This window comes from Macaca nemestrina, chromosome 4 (assembly GCF_043159975.1).
Source record: "Macaca nemestrina isolate mMacNem1 chromosome 4, mMacNem.hap1, whole genome shotgun sequence".
NCBI lineage: Eukaryota > Metazoa > Chordata > Mammalia > Primates > Cercopithecidae > Macaca > Macaca nemestrina.
In genome coordinates, this window is record NC_092128.1 from 161,834,486 (window position 1) to 161,849,668 (window position 15,183).

General features: G+C 33.8%; 1 long non-coding RNA gene across 1 annotated transcript; it reads left to right on the forward strand.

The window, feature by feature from the left end:
- Positions 1-2,666: 2,666 nt before the first annotated feature.
- LOC105498536 (uncharacterized) lies at positions 2,667-14,309 on the forward strand. The gene is made up of 3 exons (XR_011621737.1): positions 2,667-2,827; positions 3,067-3,144; positions 13,968-14,309. It is a non-coding gene; the product is annotated as an uncharacterized lncRNA (long non-coding RNA).
- Positions 14,310-15,183: the final 874 nt, after the last annotated feature.

Sequence of the window (15,183 nt, forward strand, 5' to 3'; positions counted from 1 at the left end):
TATGCATATATATTTATATGTCATGAAATGATAAAGAATCTTGAGGGCATGATAAAAACATCAGCATGGTCATCTGCTCTTCAAAAGAGGGAGCAGGGCCTGCTCAGGAAGTTGTATGGAGTGCTTATATAATATTGGTAATACTCTGTTTATTGTGTTTTGTAATGGGTTCTCTTTTATTCTTTCCAAGTTACATATGTGAAATACATATATACAATATTTATTATAATATTAGGTATTAAGTATTTTTATTTGAATAATTTTAAACATCCCCCAAATAATCATTTTGTCCCTTTTAAACGTAATAGTAAATTACAGTTGGCATGGTCATATTTGTTTAAGGTCTAATAAAAATTTCTTAAAAATCAAGTCATCATTACAGGTTACTCAGTAAGATATCATAAAATTTTGAAAATAATTTAACCAGGCGCAGTGGCTCACGCCTGTAATCCCAGCACTTTGAGAGGCCAAGGCGGGCAGATCACAAGGTCAGGAGATCGAGACCGTCCTGGCTAACACGGTGAAACCCCGTCTCTACTAAAAATACCAAAAAATTAGCCGGGCGTGGTGGCGGGCGCCTGTAGTCCCAGCTACTTGGGAGGCTGAGGCAGGAGAATGGTGGGAACCCAGGAGGCAGAGCTTGCAGTGAGCTGAGATTGCACCACTGCACTCCAGCCTGGGTGACAGAGTGAGGCTCAGTCTCAAAAAAGAAAAAAAATTTTTAAGAAAATAATTTTGATGAATATAATTTTGATCAAAATTAAGTTGCCAAAAATAACATTCAACTTCACCTTTATCTATAGACCAAGGACTTTGAATTTAGGGTGGGATTCAAAAGTGGTAAGTAGTTAAAATCATTTTAGGTGAAAATAAGTTGATAATTAAAAATACTACATGATTGCATAGAGACTAGTTTTCTTTGCCAAGGACATCAGTTAACTATCAGATAAAGCTAAAATTCTTGTCCTTGTGATTTACTGATTTTACAGGGAATGCTTATTGGTTGAATAATAGTTAACAGGTTAAATGTTTATTATTCCTGACTTTCTAATAATTATAAAATCAGTTGCATATAGTGCATAATCTTAGAAGGGAAAACAATAAATACTAAATAATATACATATCTAACTGGCATTTCTATCTCTACTAGAGCTAAAAAGTATTAATGTGTTCAATAATATTTCTGTATTCCATTAATAAATCATGATACATATATACTTCTCCAAAGGATTAAAAATCAATTCATGTGTAGAAAGGATCCTGTGATAACTGGGATTGAATTGCAAAGAATATCCTTATGATTTTATCTTGAAAGATTTCTCTACAAGAGTAGTGATGTGCACCATTATTGGTTTAATTATCTTGAAATCTTAAAGACAGAAGAATTTTTAAAGTTAGTCAAAATATAAGAGTTAAATATAGTCATTATTTTTCAATTCCTCTTAAGGAGGTATGAAGGACATTCAGAAAATAAATGTTTATAATGAGGACTGGCTTAAGAATGCTTGACCTCAGAACAGCACTTCCATTATCCTTCAAGAAAAGTGTCTACATTTCAAGATTAGATACTCTGATTAATTTAACATTTAATTTAGAATATTTGGGGGTATATTTCCTAAGGAATTGATGAAAGAAGTTTCATTATTTCTTACAATTTTTAAAATATTTTTGCATATTTCTTAGTGTTTGTAGTCTCTAAAATGTACTCTTCAACAATGATATTTCTTGAATATTCTACCCTATTTTTCATCTGTTTTTAATTTTCTCTGCTTTTCTTTAGACTCATTTTGCCTTACGTTCTCCATTTGATCTGCCTTTTCCAAAATGCTGAAATAAAGAAAGAGGGAGAAACAGCTTTGTTGGGGCCATCGCTGCTATTTTATTTTTGATGGCAGGCATTGTATCTTAGTGGAAATTGTGCAGTCTTTGATAAAACATACATGCACTTATGGAATTGGGTATGTTTTATACACATTTCAATTCAACTTCTTCATCTGTAAAACAGGGTAAATAATATTGAATTTGAATTATTAAGATAATAGAAAGAATATATTTAAAGCTCCTGGAACATATTCGATATTCAGTTAGTGGTAGCTATTATTGATTATATTACTGGTCTTGGTATCACTATGGAGTATAGGAGACAAAATATATTATTAAATGTAGAATTAGAAGTTAGAGGTAAAAATATGAGTGACATTCAGCATTGAGAGATTTTTATAATTTGGTAGTGATAGTGATAGTAAGCAGAGAAATTCCTGGGCAGACAGGGATGGGTGCCTGGTGAAACTCAACTTTCAAGCCGATGACTGTCTGAAGTGTGATACCAAACTACCAGTCCTGGATAGAGTCCATGGACCAGAGTGGGAACTTCCATTTCCATTTGGTGCAATCAGTCCCTGATTGGTTCTGGGTCAGGGACCTGGACCAAGCCTTCACTTCAGCTCTCTATTGGTTCTTTACACTATTGTACCTCTTTCTGAATGGTGCTTTTTCCAAGCCTACCCACAATCCAATCAGCATACATTTCCCCATTCTAAGCCCATAAAAACCCTGGACTCTGCCTCGCAGCCAACAACTCACTTTCAAGTTCCCTGTTGCTGCTGAGAGCTTTCTTTCTGTCACTCAACAAAATTCTCCTCTGTCTTACTCACTCTCCAGTGTCTGCACACCTCATTCCTCTTGGTCGTGAGACAAGAACTCAGAACTTGCTGAAATACAGGAGTGAAAGAACTGTATCACTCCATCCTGTTGAACTATGAGAGTGAGAAAGCCACAGTAGGACTTTACCAGAAGCGGAGATTGGAGAACAGAATATTTCCAAAAGGTAAGATTACCAGTGTCTCATTCCTAGAGAAGCTTTTAAATGAAATTACCTGATCTTGAAGCAAGAACATAGACTGAGTTGAACAAGAGGGAGGATCGGTTGTGAAATCTCACACACTGCTGGGGCACCCAGGCTCAACATTGGTATGCAGTGTCTGGTCATCGTGAAGCATATGTGTTGGGTTAGAAGAGAAACCAGCAGCTGGAGTCACTGACTACTAATGTAATTTCTGTTTTCAGAAAGGATTTTAGAACTGAGTCAGTTTCAGAAGCCCATCATTAATCACATTCAGGAAGAAAAGAGAAAAGTTAAAAAAGGTAGACTGGTTCTAACTTAAATCACATGAAACCATAACTAATTTCTTATTCTGATTAAGATTTCTTAATAGTTTTTGAATTTATGTCTACCTGCATTTAATCTACCTAAACTTCAGATTTCACCCTCCAACTGATTGAAACATACGTGTACTAAATTTAGTATTAACATAGATAAGAACGAGTCTGTCTAAAGGCACAAGTTATTTATAGTGTTTACTTTTACCAACTACTCTGATACAAAAGGAGATTGGAGGAGTTAATTATGTTTCATAGAAATAGAACAACCTAGTTCATAATATTTCACACACATCTACAGGAGAGTGAGACCTGTCTTTGAGAATAGAAAATATTATGATATTATTTCCATAATTATTTTCTAAATAAACTAAAGCTAAGATATAGAAATTTAGAGAATACAAATTTTGACAGTACTTTCAAATTTTAGATACATAAAAGTATACAGATATGTTTTGAGACATAATTAAACATACTCTTAAATATAAATTATATTCACCATGTAAACATAAAAATCACTAACAGAAATAATGCACGAAATATAAAAATCTAGATACTAATGTAATTTAGTAACTGAATGACCTTGAAAAGTAGAATAGTCATTAATTTAAACTAATTTGAATGATATTTTTTTCTCCAATTATAAAGCCAATACATGCACATTGAATAGAAAGAGAGTAACAGAATTCCAAAGATACGCTGTTTTTTTCCTGCCAGTTTTATTCCTATATTTTTAAATTTTATGTTTAATTTATAATTATTATGGATACATAATAACTGTATGCACTTATGGGGTACATGTGACATTTTGATACAAGTGTGCCATGTGTAATGACCAAACTGTGGTAACTGGGATATCTATCACCTCAAGCAGTTATTATTTCTTGGTGTTAGAAACATTCCAACTCCACTATTTTAGTTATTTTGAAAGATATGATAAATTATTGTTAACTATTAGTTTCCCTATTTTGCTACTGAACAGTGGATCTTATTAATTTTAGCCGTATTTTTGTACCCATTAATGAATGCTTCTCTATCTCCTCCCACAACAATACACTTCCAAGCCTCTGGTAACCATTATTCTACTCTTTATCTCTAAAAGTACAACTTTTAAAAAGTGTTTGTTACATGAAATAAGCCAGGCACAGATAGACAAATATTACATATTCTCGCTGATGTATGGGAATAGAAAATTATTTTTTTAACAGTGAAATATTTCAGAATGTAAATAGGTTTCGAGAAAAGTATTACTATACCCCAAGTGCCCCTGTGAAGCTGAAGAAACAAATCTAACAAAAATGATTGAAGTCTTTTTTCTTCTCTCCCAAATCTCTCCCCTTCTCCCACATAGTTAAACACTAAACAAAATTTGGCTTTTATCGTTTTAGTACCTTGTCTGTACTTTTACTGTGTAATATATGATTGTGCTAAAACTATTCTTTTGCAACTTATTTTTTAATCCTTAACATTGTATTTGAGATTTATCCAAGTCAACATTTATTACTCTAGATTTTCTTTCAACTGTTGTATCACATTTTATTATATAAATATCCTACAATTTATCTATGCAAATATTAATTTGAATCTCTTTTTATTTAAAATTTCAATTTCAAATGTTAATAGGAATTCTTCACAATTAGCACAGTAATGGTTATTTAATATTTAACAATGTGTACATATATTATAAGATGCCTAATGATTCTTCATTATTAGATACTTGGATTAAGGTACTGTCTCCACTTCTCCCAAGAATTTAGAATATTGTGTAGTTCATAATAGACGCTTAGTAAAAACATTTTTTTGAAGAATAACGTTCTAGGTTTTCATTGTTATAATTAATAATTCAAATAAATTATACATTACTTTTCATGTGATTATCTGACAATTTTTATGTTATATTAGAGACAAGGTTGTTGTAGGAAAAAAAATATACAATTATGTCATTTTCTTTCCTGTTCTTATACTTTAGAGGTAGAATTTGGGAACAGCCCAAAACTTTGGAAAGGAGAAATTGGCTGCTGACTGTTGGCCTACCTCATCCTTTAACAAATGCTTGATAAACAACCCTTGCTCAAAGATGTCACTCTGTCATTCGGAAGAGCACATGTGAGATTAAATTTCCAGTGGAAAAGATGAAAGCTCTTTGCCACATTTACAATGGGTTCAGAGTTTTCTACTTTAGCAGGAAAAAACCAAGTGCCAAACTATGTTGGCTTTTAAAAAATAAATCAAATAATATTCAAATCTAATTTGTAAGAACACTTCCCTTCGCCCGTGGGGCTTAATAAAAACACTTTTGTTTTTGCCTAGGGTGGTGGGAAGGGTTGTTGCAAATAAATAATTTTATTTATCCTGAATTGATTCTTGTAAGGAATAGAAGTCACTTGCAAAGGAAACAGTTAAGAGCCATTATTGCCCAGATGAGCCCAACATCTTACAATGTGGACAGTTTTCAAGCAAGAATTACCAATGCGAATTTGCCTGGAGCAACCTGCATCTCTCTCGCCACAGCCCCCACCCCTCATATTTATTTCTTACAATAAGTAACACGTGGCTGAGTGTAGCAGCTATTTAGGCAAAGTAAGATAACTCAAATGAAGAAAACATTTGTCTATTGTCAGTCTTCTGTTTTAACTAACTTTCATCCCAGCCGTTATCTTATTTGACCTTAGGACACTGTGACCTCATTGGATTCCTTCTCTATTTTTTAATATATAAAAAGAATAAGTCGAATATTTTCTATACTTGATTATCACAATTCCATCTTTGTCAAGTAGACCTTGAAATGTCCCCAGTAATTCCCACCATCTGGTGTTCACTTCCTGTATTATCTTCTCCCCTTGAATATGAATTGTTTCTCATCAATGAGATATGGTAAAGATGAAGAAATTTTGGAGATGTCTTGAAGATCCCAAATAAGTTGCTTTTGAATTAATCAAAAGGGAGATTCATCTAGGTGGGCCTGGTTTTACTGATAAAATAACTCAAAGAGAAAATGGATCATCCCTGAAGTAAGAGTTTCTCTCTCTTCCTCTCTCTATCCCTTTCTCTCTCTCTATTGCTAATTTTGAAGAAGCTTCCATGTTGTGAGAGAGCATATGGAGGGGGCCACGTGGCAAGGAACTGTAGTGGCCACTGAGTGCTGAGAGTCCTAAGTGCTGAACGTAGAACCGCAGGGCAACAGTTGCAAAGACATGAATTCCACCAAGAACACGAAGATCTTGGAAATGGATTATTCTCTAGTGCAGGCTGTGATCACCACAGCTCCAGCCAACACCTGACTTTCAGCCTTGTGAGACCCTGGAGTACAGAACTCAGCTAGGATATGCCTGACTTCTGCCCTACAGAAACAAAGAAATTATCAATATGTGCTATTTTAAGCTGCAAGTTTGTGATAATTTGCTATACGGTATAGAAGACTAATACCATATCACTTTTCTTTCTACAACATATGTTTCCATTAGTCAAATTTCCATCGTGATTCAACAGATATTTTTTGAATTCTTATGCCAAGTGCTGTTTAGAATTTATCTCACAATCACATAGGTCAGTAAATAGCAGCGACCAGATGGGAGTTCAGGCCCTTTTAGTCATTGCTCAGTGACCATTCCCTTATAATAAACATCTGTGGATGTGCTAATTCAAATGTCAACTCTGTGATTGCCACAAATATTTAGTTATAAGATGTTAGAAATGTTTCATATGTATGTGCCAAATTTGGAACTGTGTTGATACTTACGGAATACTATGCTAGGAAAAGAGATTAAGTGAGCCATTCTTTTTGTAAATGGTCATCAATATTTACAGAATACCTATGTTCAATTTTTGTTTTGCTTGAAGGTCCAAAAAGGAAGGGAGGATCATATGGGAAATAAACCTTCTTAACTGAAAAAGACACTTAATGATCTCCATTCACAAAACTACTAATATATCTGTGAGCTCTGCTTCATAATATTTCTGGTTTATAACTTAAACTTTGCTATGAATTTTCCATGTTATTTTTGTGAATTCTCTGAGATTTATTTCAAATTTTGATGGGGAAGCTTAAATAAGTTGGTTTTTCAGTCACAATTATAATACAGCTGGGAAATAATTTGAACTATATTAATGGAGTCTCAATAAAATTAATTGAAAATTTTATGGACAATAAAAGCATAAGTGGAAATTTAAAACTAGATTTTGTTTTAATATAATAGCTTTTTATAAATCTATAATGTTATAATAAAATTGTGGAAAATGAATGATTTGGACACAATTTCCTACTCGATAGGATCTAAAACTTGTGTGGAGTTGAATAAAAAAGTACCTTATAGATTTCCTTTGCTTTAATGTCATTGAGAACTACATTTTAGACTGCAATAAAACAAAGGTCAGACTCAGAGAAAATTGCATCTTACTAGTGGTAGCAGCAAAAATATGAACCGGAATTTACTACAGTTTTATGAGTTTTTATTAATATCAATGATAGCACTGAGAAACAATGATACTAATTGAATTACTTATTTTTGCTATACTTTAAGTTTTTGAATAAATGGGATTATTCGAGGAGTTTAGGTTTTTATTTATTTTGCTGAAGATAGTAAAATCTGTTTCATTAATTAATAAATTTGCCTACATGTTCTGTTATTAAAGATGTTGGTAGCTGAAATATTTTGTTTATTGATAGATATATCTTTTATAATGACTTCTGCAAAACAAAGCAAATGCATCACTTATGTTCCATTTTCACCATGTAGATTGCATTGTAATTTAATGTCAGCATTGCTATTTAAACACTTAATCGGTCACAAGACCTGAGTAAACTGGGAGAATAATGGTATTTTCACGAGGTTGTTTTTGAGACTGTTCTAATACAGTGAAAGCAAGCAAAAATTTAAGTAAAACTGTCAATCAGTAGTTTTCTTTAAAATGCCTTTGCTGCATGACTTTATAAATAGAATGAACTAGGTTTCAACAACTTTTGTTTCTCTAACAGCATGTAATTTTTTATCATTATCATTTTGTAGTTGATGTTTTTGGGATAAAAAGTCCACATATTTTTAGAATTAAGTGCTGTGTATCTTAAATCTTGTAATTATTTTGAGAATAGGAGACAAAAAATTGAAGAAATTCTATCACTGATAATAGTGAGTAAAACTGGTAAGCTTATACAAGGAAGATCGTTTGTTATGCAATAGACAATTTTTTTTTTAGTTGCTTGCTAATTTTTTCCCATCTGTATAAGCCTCTTGAGGTCAGAACTACAGTTTATTGCTCTTTATCTTTTTGGCAATTAGGGAACTATCTGACTTGAATTTTGATTAGAATTGAACCAGGTTTTCTGTTTTTGTTTTATAAGAGACAAGTTCTTGCTCTGTTGCCCAGGCTGGAGTACAGTGGTATGATCATAGCTCACTGTAACCCTAAACTCTTAGGCTAAGTTTTTAAATTTTTTAAATGCATGCTAAGTTTTTAATTTTTTGTAGACATGGGGTCTTGCTATTTGTCCCAGGCTCGCCTGGGACTCTTTGTCTCAAGTAATCCTCCCACCTAGGCGACCCAAACTACTGGGAATATAGGTCTAAGCAACTGCTCCCAGTCTAAACCAGATTCTTAAAAAAATTCCTGAAAAAAATGAATGAAATTTTCATCAGGACAGTGAAATTAACATATTTCTCATAATCTGTGCCAAATTAAAAATAGTAGGACTTATACTGGGGGCCAAGGTCATCTACTTTGTAGTACGTAAGTATTTTTTGTGCTTATGGCCTCTCCATGTATGGAAGAAGCATATTTTCTTAAATTTATTAAGTTCTTCTCTATGGTACATAACAATCTTCACTTATTCTAAAGTTTTATTTTTCTGAATCCTAAAGATTGAGACTCCTCAACAAATCAACTATTTGCATATTTACCCAACCAAGGAGATCTGAGCTGCCAACTCAGTAGTAACATGTTCTCTAGGCTCCAGTGAGCAGGATCCAACGGTAATGGCAGAGTCATCTAAATTTCAGATTTGGCAGACGAGATACATACATTAACCCTTTAAACAACTGACAAGGTAATGGGCAAAACTATGATCCATGCCAGCCTCTACCATTTCTAAAATGGTACAACAAAACTGTACCTACCCAAGTGTTTTATGAAAAATAAAATAAGATACTGGTCATAACATTGTAAGAAATTTAAACTGTATTGTTTAACTTAGTAATATTTTATTATGATGCTGATTAGCAATGGGAATGAAATATGCATATAAGCAATTAAGAATCAATTATAGAGTTAACAATTATGTGATTATGATGTTAACCTATATCAGTTAGGAAGTCCATTTAAAAACATATTTGTAGGTTTTCACATATTTTACTGAACCTTAAAAGTCATGGTTAGAGATAATTTCCTGAAATTGTTGAATTATCTAGTCAATGTGATATTCTCCAATATTTGGTAGAAAAAAATACTACCGGTGGTCTTCAGGGTTTAGTTATCTTCTTCTTTCCTTGAATTTTAAAGATATAATTAGTCATATAAATAAAATGTTTTGATTCTCTTTTGTATACATAAGCAGTGACTGTAGACTATCGAAGGCAGGTATGTAAAACAATTGTTAATATTTCCTAATATTTCAAATATTGATTATGATGTCACTACTATAGGGTTTTACTTCATTGGAAATTAATGGATTGTGAAATATAAAGATTACTTATTCTGAATTCAGTATGCATCAGAACGATTGTTTTAGTAGGACATTCTTTTAAAATAAATCAGAAGGTGAATCTTTTGGTGGCGTTGAAGAAAACTAATTTAATTATACTTGTTAAAGCACAGAAAGGAAGATTTTATTCAGGACCATCATGATAGATATAGGCACCATTGCAATGGGATTTTGCAGTCAGGGAGAGATTGGGCTCAACTCTGAATACGGCATGAGAGAATGAGAATTTATAGCCAAGGAGCAGGGTGGGGATCAGTGAATAGAAAATTACTAGGAGAAAACATCAGGGGTATGATGGAGTGTAACTAAACCGACCTAATAGTATTTTTGCTGCAGACAGGCCAGAACGATCAGATATCAACTGGGGAATTGAAGAGAATGAGGAACCCAGTCAGATAATGAGGGTGATCAGATATTAAAGGTGAGGGGTGATGCCTGTTAAACTGACTTGTAGTTTTGCTAATACTAGATTGTGCAAGTGCATAGATGGTGCTAAGAGATGGTTCTGCAGCATGACTAAAGTTTGGTCACACAGAGTCTTTGTTAGTGGCAAACACTCAGAGAAATATGTTTAGCGTTACTGTTATTTGAAAAGGGTGATGGCTAAAAGGCTTGTTAGATGAGGCAATTTTCCATGGTCCTTGAGCATCCCAGCATGTTCTTACTGACTGTGTTACACTGCAGGGTTTGTCTGTCTCCTGAGACGGAACAGTCTCTGCAGTTAGTCATATAGGTAACGAAGTATTCAAAGTGACCAAAGTATAAATACCTTCTAATTGCTCCTCCCTTCGTACTGGCTTGCTTGTTGCTTGTGAAAATATTTGTTGCTTGCTATCATGCTTGGTCCTTGCTCAAAAAGTGCTAGGCCTTGGGACTGCATTTCTCACCTGCAGCACAGCCCACTGTATGCCTAATATCCATCTGGGCTGGTGGTATCTCTTCGGAGACATGGAGGTAGGGTCTTTGCTTATGCTCCTGATGTACACAGTGCTTTGAGTAATAAAGCACTGGCCCTGGTCCATTGAGTTTCACTGTCCACTTTCCATGGAATAACCATGCTCTTATGGCAAGTCAACCTGCTTTCATGCCTAATTATCTGCTTTGTAGTTTTGTTGTGCTTTGCCATCTTCCAGGAGATTGGGTTCCTTCCTTGACAACTCTTCTGGATATTTTTTCTCTTCTGTGAAAAATTTTATTTATTTTTTTATTATCTTTAAATCTTAATTACTATTTAGTAATTAAATGTAGTTGTCTTGCATCACATATGTTCCATTTCAAAATTAATTTTATAAAAAATCTTTAAAACAAAATGGTGACAATTTGGCTTGTTATCCCCGTTAACATGGATTTTTACATTTAATTTAATTTACTTTAAAAATTTTTTTCCATTTTAACTTTTAGATCATGGGGTACATGTGCAGGTTTGTTATAAAGGTTTATTGCATAATGCTGAGGTTTGGGGTGCGGTTGAACCTGTCACCAAGTGTATTAGTCCATTTTCACACTGCTATGAAGAACTACCTGAGACTGGGTAATTTACAAAGAAAAGAGGTTTAATTGACTCACATTTCTACATTTCTGCATTGCTGGGAGGCCTCAGGAAACTTACAATCATGGTGGAAGGCAACGGGGAAGCACATCTTACATGGCAGTGGGAGAGAGAGAGAGTGAAGGGGGAAGTGCCACACTTTTAAACCATCAGATCTTACAAGAAGAACTCACTCACTATCATGAGATCAGCATGGGGAAAATCTGCTCCCATGATCTCGTCACCTCCCACCAGGTCTCTCTTCTGACATGTGGGGATTACAATTTAACGTGAGTTTCGAGTGGGGACACAGAACCAAACCATATCATCCAGGTAGTGAGCATAGTACCTAATAGGTAGTTTTTCAGTCCTTGTCACCCTCCCTCCATCCCTAGACTATTAGTCCCCTGTGTCTGTTGTTCCTGTGTTTACGTACATGAGTATCCAATGTTTATCTCCCACTTGTAAGTGAGAACACGTGGTACGTGTATTCTGCATTAGTTCGCTTAGGATAATGGCCTCCAAATGCATCCATGTTGCTGCAAAAGACATAATTTTGTGTATTTGTATGGCCACATAGTGTATGTACCACATTTTCTTTATCCAGTCCACCATTGATGGACACCTGAGTTGATTCCATCATTTTGCTATTTTACATAATGCTGAGATGAACATATGGATGCAAATGTCCTTTTGGTAGAACAATTTATTCTCCTATGGGTATAAACTTAGTAATGGGATTACTGGGTCAAATGGTCATCTACCATTTTTTGAGAAATCTCCAAACTGGTATCCTCAATGGCTGGAATAATTCACATTTCCACCGATAGTGTATAAGTATCCCATTTTATCTGCAGCTTTGCCAATATCTGTTTTTTTTTTAATTTTTTTTTTTTTTTTTTTTTTTTTACTTTTTAACAAACACTCTTCTGACTGGTGTGAGATGGTATCCCATTGTGGTTTTGATTTGCATTTCTCTGATGATTAGTGATAAGCAGCAGTGTTTTGTGTTTGTTGGCCACTTGTATGTCTTCTTTTGAGAATTGTCTTTTCATATTCTTTACCCACTTTTTGATAAGGTTATTTGGTTTTTGTTCATTAATTTGTTTAAGTTCTCTATAGAATCTGGATTTTAGACCTTTGTTGGATGCATAGTTGGTGAATATTTCCTCCAATTTGGTAGGTTGTCTGCATACTTCCTTGATATTTTTTCTTGATGTGAAAAAGCTCTTTAGTTTTATTAGTTCTCATTTATAAATTTTCATTCTGTTGGAATTGCTTTTGAGAACTTAGCCATAAATTCTTTGCAAAGACCAATATCAAGAAGGTTTTCTTCTTTTACAGTTTGGGGTTTTAAGTTTCTAAACCATCTTGAGTTAATTTTTGTACATGGTGATAAGTAGAAATCCAATTTCCTTCTTCCTCATATGGCTAGTAAGTTATCCCAGTACCACTTATTTAGTAGGGAAGCTTTTCCCTTTTGCTTATTTTTTGTCAAGGTTTTCAAAGATCAGATGGTTGTAGATGTATGGCTTCATTTCTAGGTCCTCTATTCTGTTCCATTGGTCTATGTGTCTATTTTTATACTAGTACCATGCTGTTTTTGTTGCTGTATCCTTGTAGTATAGTTTGAAGTCATGTATTGTGATGCCTCCACAACGTTGATTTTAATACTCAAGTAATGTTGTCAGACAAGCTACTATCCTTTAAGTTAGAGAAAAAAGAAATAATGATTCTATAAACCATAGCATAAAATGTGGAAATTTGTGTTTTAGCCACTAACTAGGACTGAAATTCTGTAACACTCTGCAAATTTAATTTTTTCTTGATCTTAGTTTTCTCAAGAGGTTGTTTACAGCCTTCAAGCTTTAAAATGACACCTGCCATGTGTCAGGTGCTGTGTTTATATATTGCACTGTGAGCATCAGAATGAGTAGGGCTCAGTGCAAAATTCACTATTTTTAGAATCTATAGAATCTCTAAGAAATGCCAATTTAATAATTTTAAACTTTATAAATATCATCGTCTTATAATCTGTTGTGTGGTATTTGTTTCTCCTACTGATATTAATCAAATGCTGATTATGTGCTGGGCAGTGTGCAAGATGCTTAGGATCCAGTTGTCACTGATATCAACACAGTGCTTCAACTCATAGAGCTTCCTGTTTAATGGAAAAGGACATTTTAAGACAAACACACACCAGTATACTTCATGAAATGGAAGAACAGAGGGATTTAGAAACATAGTGGGGATGGCCAAATATTTGGATTTTCAATTTATTAAAAGTGTTTCTTATGTACCCATAGAATCTGTTCCTTTTGAGTTCACCTTCTGTCTTGAACAGATGTTTTTGCTATAATTTCACAAAATAATGATTTGCTACAATCAGTTGATATACAGATGTTGCTCCTTTTAAAAGATTGCTATTTTGATTTTACTCTTTTCATTTTACTTTTCCCTGATAATATCCTCAAAAGGGTTAAAAAGTTGGTATCACAAGGAGACAATTATCCATGGGTTTCTTATATTTGTGTATGTCTTATAAGCAAAATAACTAACTGCTTTGTTCTGATCTATCTTTTCAAGGATGTCTGTATAGAAACAGCCCTGGATGATCTAGCGTCCACCTTGACCCCGCCCCACCTCGCATCAGAGCAAACCCTGTTTTTTTACAATGTTGAAGGATAAAGTGTCTCTCTCCGGAGCAAGTGGCACGCACGCATTGCTCTCTCTGGAGCTAGTGTGGCAAGATGTGCATCCCAAAATACACCATTTTGGTATAGAGATTATTTTGAGCTTTAGCACTTGAGAAACAGCAGATACAAAAAAGACATTGTAATTTCCTTCATTATAAAAACCTGAGATAAAAATTCCTCATGTATATGGTGTCCCCCCTATACCAGAAAGAAGCAATATTCTTCAATGAGAAATCAGAGCCAAGAAAATTCTGTGTAAACAGACTGTTAAAGTAATTACCATATTCCTTTAGCCTGTTGTGGAAAATTTAGTTACTTATTCACAATTCTCCCTTTTGTTCAATGTAATATAAAAGTATTTAGGTTTTGCTACTTCTTTGAGTCTTTATTTCATTATGATGGTTCCCATGTCATATAAACTTGTGTTTGATTTGTATGCTTTTCTTCTGTTAATCTATCTTATGTCAGTTTAATTTTTAGGCTCAGTCAGGATCCCAAGAACTTAAAAGTAAAATTTACCTCCTCTATCTATGCATACTACCCAGCATTAAAAATGTGGATTTTGTAAACTTAGTGTTTCTCTTCTATAATGAAATCCACTTTGTGGGCAGGTGTCACTTGTTCTTTCTGCCTCAGCTGGTGAAAACTGAAATTTGAGGAAGGAATCAATGCAAATGCTAATATTCTGGTTATTGGTATTGCAGTGAGTAATAAACTATTATTTGTTTCTAGTAAAGATTGTATATATCTGAAACTATGGCAAGCTAACTTATTAATTTGCAAATAGGGTAAAACATTTAGATACTTTACAGTTTTTAGTATTGTATCAGAACCATTGGGCATTGCAAACACACATGGGACATTTTTACATGTGATATTATCAGTCATGTTGATCAAAGGAATAGAGAAGAATAACCAGGTCAAGCAATGCTGATCTAGAAGTTTTAAATATAAGTCAGAATTTACTTCCATTTTCTTGAAAATGCTAAGAAGAGATAAATATGCATTAGAATTCAAGATTCTAAAACATTTTTTTCCGATTTTATTTGTCCTTACTGTCTGCCTTCACTTTCACATGTCCATTGTGCTTTTTATTTTTTATTTTT